This window comes from Schistocerca cancellata, chromosome 4 (assembly GCF_023864275.1).
Source record: "Schistocerca cancellata isolate TAMUIC-IGC-003103 chromosome 4, iqSchCanc2.1, whole genome shotgun sequence".
Classification (NCBI taxonomy): Eukaryota; Metazoa; Arthropoda; class Insecta; order Orthoptera; family Acrididae; genus Schistocerca; species Schistocerca cancellata.
The window spans coordinates 846,512,711-846,520,975 of record NC_064629.1 but is presented as its reverse complement, the minus strand read 5'-3'; the positions used below and the strand labels follow the sequence as shown (position 1 = coordinate 846,520,975).

The following is an 8,265-nucleotide window of genomic DNA, read 5'->3' as shown; positions in this document are numbered from 1 at the left end:
GCTGGTAGAGCTGTTTCAGAAGAACGTTAACTTTGCGCCAGTAGCTCTGAAGAAGTTCCGGGCACTAGGGTGCGTGACAAAATATATCTGCCAGAGGTCTGGAGAAAATGATTACAAAATTCGAACAGACAGATTCTTTTGAAGTGCAATATGGCAGAGGGAGAAAAGCAATTGATCCGACATCAGTAAAAGATGTGGCCACAGCACTGGAAGAGGGACCTAGCGGTGACGTGTAAACACGCTGTGCACGGGAAACTGCCCGAAGTTTGGACTTGCCTATGATCACAATGCATAAAATTCTGCTAAACATCCTGCATTGCTATCCATACAAAATTAACCATGTTCAGGTGTTACCTCATGCTGACCTGCCGGTGAAATAAACGTTTGCTATAATTTCTTGCTCGCGTCGAAGGGGACAATGGAGGGCGATGGAATATTCTGTGGACAGACGGAGCCTATTTCTATCTCCAAACACATGTCAGTACACAGAATTGCAGCCGCGCGGGGTGGCCGCCCGGTCTTGGGCGCCTTGTCACGGTCCGCGCGACTCTCTCCCTCAGAGTTTCGAGTCCTCCCTCGGGCATGGGTTTGTGTTGTCCTTAACGTAAGTTAGTTTAAGTTAGATTAAGCAGTGTGTAAGCTTAGGGACCGATGACCTCAGCAGTTTGGTCCCATAAGATCTTACCACAAGTTTACAATTTTTTTACAGAATTGCACAATATGGGCAACGGAAAATCCGCTCGCAAGTCAACCGGTACCGCTTCATTTTCCAGAGATATCTGTGAGGTGCGGGTTGACGGCATAGTTTATCGCAAGGCCAAATTTTTTCGAGGAGATGGCTCCTGAGGGTCCTGTTACCAGTATCGTCACTGGTAAGCGCTACGAAAGTCTTTTGCACACCAACGTCATTCCAACTTTTCAACACCGTGAAGATATGGGCAGGATAATTTTTACATAAGATCGCACTACTTTGCAAATTCCTCAGTCAGTAAAGCAGCTGCTGCAGAAGCATTTTGGAAATGCTGGAATCATCAATTGTCATTTCCATACATCCTGCCCGTCCAGATCACCTATTCTTAATCCGAGTGACTTCTGGCTGTCGAGTTACCTGAAAGATACTGTGTTCAGTGCTCCGGTTACAAACAGCTGAACTGCAAGCACACATTGCGCCACGCATTCTGATCGTGACCCCTGAGACATTCCGATTTGTTGTGGAGCATGCTGTTCTTGGATTTTATCTTGTGGCAGAAATCGGTTGACAGCATACTGAACTACATTAAAAACCGATTTCACTGTCGTTTCCTACGCGGTTTTTGGCCTCGGGATGATTAAAAACCGACTTTCCTCATCGGATGTGATATGATCTTGCCGTGGTGGATATGCATACCTAATGAACAGTGCTAACTTTAATGTCTAACTCACACCATAACCGTCGTATTACGATTCATCTGTCATTTGTAGCTGAAGCCATTTACGTTATGGCCATTTACTGGGAAAATTTTCGTAAATTTTTTGTTTCTTCAATTATATTCCGTTCCGTTCAACTTTGACATCATTCTGAGCAGTGGTTCTTTTTTTCAGAGTTTTGAAACTGGAACATTAAATTACAATCACCCTGTACGAGTAACATATATATCCTCATTTTACTGCACTTTTATTATGTATCTGATGATTTGAAATGAATACGTCTGCTTCCATTTTTCACCATCAACATTTATAATGCGCACCTAGACTTACGGTGTGTGGTGCCAGATACTTAGTGTACTACAGTCACTTCTTCCCTTTCCTCTTCCGTGAGGAGAAAAAACGACTTTGGTGAGCCTCCGTATGAACTCCAATTTCTCCAGTTTCAAGATCATGCTCTTTCCGCGAGATTTAACTGAGATGAAACAATCGTTGGTTGACTCTTCTAGGGAAGGTAAACTGCATTGTGATGCCCAAGGCCTCTTTTGTAGCGCTTGCGGCTTGAGTTGGATGAGCATCTCCGCGAAGAAACGCGTTGCTCTTACTTGTATTTTCTCTATACACTCTATTAGTCCTAACTAGTAAGGGTCACAGACTGAGGCGCAATACCCAAGCATTGGTCGAACCCGGGTTCTCATGTAACTTGAAACCGTAATTCTAATTTTGGACTTTTAAATGTAATAAACTAATAAAGATCTATTTCTTACTGCCTAGACATCATACAAGAATAAGAAAATGGCTTTTTACAAAATTACACAATTTTAAACACAAAATTTCTTTCCTATTCAAATGGTAGAATAACACCTTTACATTAGATATTTACGTGGCTAATGTAGACGTAGCGTGTTTCTCAGACAGATATTAGTGCAGAAAACGATTGTGACCATGACTCCATCGTGCACAAGTATATGTTAATGGCACTCAGACAGACATAGTGGCTACCAGACACTGGCTTCTCTTGTGTTTGTGTTGGTGTTCTGTAATCGTGTTTGATGAAGATGTGTTGAGCGAAGAACTTAAAACTAAGCGAAAATTTTCAATTAAATAAACGAATAAACTCATCAGTGGGAGATGTTTTTCTTCAGTACTCGGTAGACCAGCCCTCTGAGATGTATTTGTCATAAATTAAAGATATTTCGAATTTTATCTCTCACAGAGGAAGGTAGGGTTGGGGGCAGAATGGGTTCATAGTCTTACGCTGAGCCGGCCAGTGTGGCCGTGCGGTTCTAGGCGCTTCAGTCTGGAATCGTGTGACCACTACGGTCGCAGGTTCGAATCCTGCCTCGGGCATTGATGTGTGTGATGTCCTTAGGTTAGGTTTAGTTAGTTTTAAGTTCTAGGCGACTGATGACCTCAGAAGTTAAGTCGCATAGTGTTCAGAGCCAAGTCTTCCGCTGACCTAGGGGTGATTTTTCAAACGTGTAACAATTTGTATGAATTGCTTTTGTGAGTGATTTTACAGTGAAGTGTGAGATTATGGATTATGAGAAAATATGAAATGTGTGGAATCTGGCAGTGACACGTAACCAGTACCTCTGAAATACTAAAGAGATTGTTCAGTAGGGTTCATAACGGACTGTGAAGATTTTCTCAAAAATAGTGGTGCACCGTGTGATGAACAGAGGCTGTATCCCCCAACCCTGCTCTGTTTACCAGTAAAAGTCACCTTAATGTGGTATTAGAAATCTGCAGCCGTTTGCATGATACGGTCCCAGAATTGCTTATAGCGTCGCCAATTAAAGAAAATAATGCGCACATAGTATTTGAAGCGGAAAGTTGATTGAAGTTGGAAGGAAATAAAGAAAAATCAAATTACAGGTTGAAGGATACATCGATGGGAAGGCTAGATGCAAAACGTCGCAGTGTTTGTACTGCCATAAAGCACTCAATAGTATTTAGTGATGTTAGTACAGAATCGGAATGTCACATCAGTTTTTCTAAGTTAAATAGCAAAAATAGGTAAAACATTGGAATTGGATACTTTTATTCATAACTAGCATCAGGAGAAATAGTGGCAGAACAAGTTAGAGAAAACTTGTAGAACATCGCGGTTGAGTTTTCTGATCATTCTATTGTAACAGGAAAGACGGGAACTCAGTGGCGGATGTTGTGTAAAACCAGAAGCGCACGTGGACACCCTAACTTTTGACACTTTGCGGATTTATCGGTTATTTTTGCTTGAATGCTGTTAAACGTAATGTAGATGTAATCTGAAATACACTGCTCTTAATCTACCGCGCTGACTTAGACTCTGTGAAACTTAGCATCAGGGTCTCGAGCACGCCTTCACTTGTGCACGTTTCGAGGAGCTTCTGAGCATGCTTAACTGGCGTGACGTAACTGCCTTATGAGCCAAATATATGCGGATTTGATAAATAATGTGCACGGTTCATGGCTAGCACTGCTAACCCTTACCACTCAACTACAAGTTTACACCAGCAACACCAGATGGTAGCACACCGCAACAGACTTTCATCCACGTTCGCTTGGCATAAATCCCTCTAGGCAGTAGCACTGCACAGATATGCCAGTTCAATCGCCATATAATAAAATTAGATCGGGCACCTAGGGAAGGTAAACTGCATCGTGATGCACAAAGTCTCTCTTGTAGTGCTTGCAGCTGGAGTTGGATGAGCATCTCTGCGACGCGTTCACGTTTACTAAACGAACCCGCGAAGAAACGCGTTGCTCTTATTTGTATTTTCTCTATATCCTCTATTAGTCCTACCTAGCTACTGTTAAACTGATAGGAAAACCTATTTTGTGGAACTCTTTATCAGATATAATACGCCAAATTTTGAATTTTATCATTCAATAATCATCGTAGATTACGAGGCTGTAGCATTTATTCACGCTTCTGACATCTGTTGATCTTATTGTGGTCAGGTTTATCTGTACAGTAAGCCCACATTGTACGTATATCTGAATATTCACGAAAAGCTGTCTCTCTGGTTTCTCTGATGTTAACTTAAATATAGGCAGGTCAAAGACGCTGTGTTTTTTACTCTTATGGCTCTTTGCGCCTTATTTGTATTCTAGTCAAGTGACGTTGTGGGTAGAGAGTAGCATTTGAATTTAATAATTACCGCAAATGGCATTTTGTGTTTGGAGTTGGTTATTTTTTGTGCAGGAATGGGCTTTCCTGTGCAGTGTCAACATGAATTCTGTTAAACCTGTATTAAGCACTAACAGAAAAGAAAATTAACAAGAAAGTTTAGCTGCAAATGAAGTAGGGCCTCCCAAACAAGATCCGTTGTTTGAGAAAGTGACGAAATCAAATAAGCGTGACCACAAGCGAACATTTAACAAAGAAGGGTATAATAAGCGTAAGTTGTTGCGTGGGTGCAACGTAAGAATGTATGATTTTCAGCCCAGAAGTTAATTCGTTAAGTAATACATGTATTAGTGATCTTGTACATTTGTTCGAAAATAAAAAGGGAAGAAAACACCAAATTACACATAAATGCGAAACGGAGAGTAGCGACAGCCTAAACATAATTTAGTTTTTGGCATAAACTGTACGTAATTATGTACGAAACAACAAAGCTCCACAAAAACGATTCTTCCTTTTAGCAGATAAGTTAAGCATATTACTACTATTATCATTCACAGCTGCTGGAGTTTTATAAATACACTCCTGGAAATGGAAAAAAGAACACATTGACACCGGTGTGTCAGACCCACCATACTTGCTCCGGACACTGCGAGAGGGCTGTACAAGCAATGATCACACGCACGGCACAGCGGACACACCAGGAACCGCGGTGTTGGCCGTCGAATGGCGCTAGCTGCGCAGCATTTGTGCACCGCCGCCGTCAGTGTCAGCCAGTTTGCCGTGGCATACGGAGCTCCATCGCAGTCTTTAACACTGGTAGCATGCCGCGACAGCGTGGACGTGAACCGTATGTGCAGTTGACGGACTTTGAGCGAGGGCGTATAGTGGGCATGCGGGAGGCCGGGTGGACGTACCGCCGAATTGCTCAACACGTGGGGCGTGAGGTCTCCACAGTACATCGATGTTGTCGCCAGTGGTCGGCGGAAGGTGCACGTGCCCGTCGACCTGGGACCGGACCGCAGCGACGCACGGATGCACGCCAAGACCGTAGGATCCTACGCAGTGCCGTAGGGGACCGCACCGCCACTTCCCAGCAAATTAGGGACACTGTTGCTCCTGGGGTATCGGCGAGGACCATTCGCAACCATCTCCATGAAGCTGGGCTACGGTCCCGCACACCGTTAGGCCGTCTTCCGCTCACGCCCCAACATCGTGCAGCCCGCCTCCAGTGGTGTCGCGACAGGCGTGAATGGAGCGACGAATGGAGACGTGTCGTCTTCAGCGATGAGAGTCGCTTCTGCCTTGGTGCCAATGATGGTCGTATGCGTGTTTGGCGCCGTGCAGGTGAGCGCCACAATCAGGACTGCATACGACCGAGGCACACAGGGCCAACACCCGGCATCATGGTATGGGGAGCGATCTCCTACACTGGCCGTACACCACTGGTGATCGTCGAGGGGACACTGAATAGTGCACGGTACATCCAAACCGTCATCGAACCCATCGTTCTACCATTCCTAGACCGGCAAGGGAACTTGCTGTTCCAACAGGACAATGCACGTCCGCATGTATCCCGTGCCACCCAACGTGCTCTAGAAGGTGTAAGTCAACTACCCTGGCCAGCAAGATCTCCGGATCTGTCCCCCATTGAGCATGTTTGGGACTGGATGAAGCGTCGTCTCACGCGGTCTGCACGTCCAGCACGAACGCTGGTCCAACTGAGGCGCCAGGTGGAAATGGCATGGCAAGCCGTTCCACAGGACTACATCCAGCATCTCTACGATCGTCTCCATGGGAGAATAGCAGCCTGCATTGCTGCGAAAGGTGGATATACACTGTACTAGTGCCGACATTGTGCATGCTCTGTTGCCTGTGTCTATGTGCCTGTGGTTCTGTCAGTGTGATCATGTGATGTATCTGACCCCAGGAATGTGTCAATAAAGTTTCCCCTTCCTGGGACAATGAATTCACGGTGTTCCTATTTCAATTTCCAGGAGTGTATGTTCATAAGCGTAACTGTTATCCAGAAGATGCTATTAATTTCACACTCTCATGCTTATCTGAATTTAAAAATTTGTGAACACGCAGAATATATACCTTTGAGCTGCCACTGCTGGAACTAGTCAGCTGCCGGCCCGGGTGGCCAAGCGGTTAAAGGCGCTACAGTCTGGAACTGCGTGACCGGTACGGTCGCAGGTTCGAATCCTGCCTCGGGCATGGATGTGTGTGATGTCCTTAGGTTAGTTAGGTTTAAGTAGTTCTAAGTTTTAGGGGACTGATGACCTTAGAAGTTAAGTCCCATAGTGCTCAGAGCCATTTGAACCATTTTTGAACTAGTCAGCTGTAGAACGAGAGAGTCATACAACCATAATTGGTGCCAGAGATACGGATATGCTTTGAATGGTTCTACACGTCTTTCCTGCAACTTCCTTCAAGGAGATAGTTCAAGAACTCACTCGTGTGGAAAAAGTCTTACATCAAGTAACTAACAGACCTGAACATCTCGAATCAGTTAATATGGGCGAGGACATCAGTGAAAAAGAAGACTATTGTCGCATACATGACTACGGTTGTTACAAGAAATGTTAAGAATTATAGGAAAGTATTTTTATTTTCCAAGAATGACTGAGTAGACAACCTCAAATATCCAACTCTGAGGACGAAGATGTGGAACACACTGGATAAAATTCAGAAGCTCTGGACAGTTCGCCTTAGACAAGTATCTACAGACAACTGCCTCTACAGCTGTATGTCTGACAGGAGCTAACGGTTTTGCTGCTGGTGTGCTTATACAAGTACACTAGACTGTTTCTTTACCATCGTTGTTAATCACGTGGCACCAAATGGCAGCTGTTTTCGCTTAAACGTCTTCTTATCTTCGCCATAAGACACTTTATCCTTACCTGGAAATGGGGAAGGTACCAGGGAAATGGTCACGTGTTGCAGAGGAAGATAAACGTGAATGGATACAATGTAAAAAGTGTATCACTTGGTATCATGAATATTGTGTCGCTATGAGAGCTCGTATGCAATTTTACTTTCGACGCTGGAGGTGATTTATGAGAACAGAAACATTTCACAAAGGCTCTTTCCCATTAATGTGAAATGAGTGTTGTAATTATTACAAGATTATTGGGAGTAATGAGTATTAAATAGAAATTAGTGTATCTTCAGCTAACCTTCCATGTAATTTACTTGTGTATCTGCCCATAATTTGTCTTATTCAAATAGCCCCAACCCTATCCGAATAGTCCCACTGAAATGCGCTTTTGTCCAATCGGGAGAGTAAATCGAATAACGGCATAACATACATTCCTGGAAATTGAAATAAGAACACCGTGAATTCATTGTCAGAGACAGCAAAGGACTTGGAAGAGCAGTTGAACGGAACGGACAGTGTCATGAAAGGAGGGTATAAGATGAACATAACAAAAGCAAAACGAGGATAATGGAATGTAGTCGAATTAAGTCGGGTGATGCTGAGGGAATTAGATTAGGAAATGAGACACTTAAAGTAGTAAAGGAGTTTTGCTATTTGGGCAGCAAAATAACTGATGATGGTCGAAGTAGAGAGGATATAAAATGTAGACTGACAATGGCAAGGAAAGCGTTTCTGAAGAAGAGAAATTTGTTAACATCGAGAATTGATTTAAGTGTCAGGAAGTCGTTTCTGGAAGTATTTGTATGGAGCGTAGCCATGTATGGAAGTGAAACATGGACGATAAGTAGTTTGGACAAGAAGAGAA

The 8,265-nt window shown here is 43.8% G+C and overlaps 1 non-coding gene across 1 annotated transcript; it reads left to right on the top strand.

Moving 5' to 3' along the window:
- The first annotated feature begins 6,652 nt into the window (after nucleotides 1-6,652).
- On the top strand, nucleotides 6,653-6,736 carry Trnap-ugg (transfer RNA proline (anticodon UGG)). The gene has a single exon. It is a non-coding gene; the product is annotated as a tRNA-Pro (tRNA).
- Nucleotides 6,737-8,265: the final 1,529 nt, after the last annotated feature.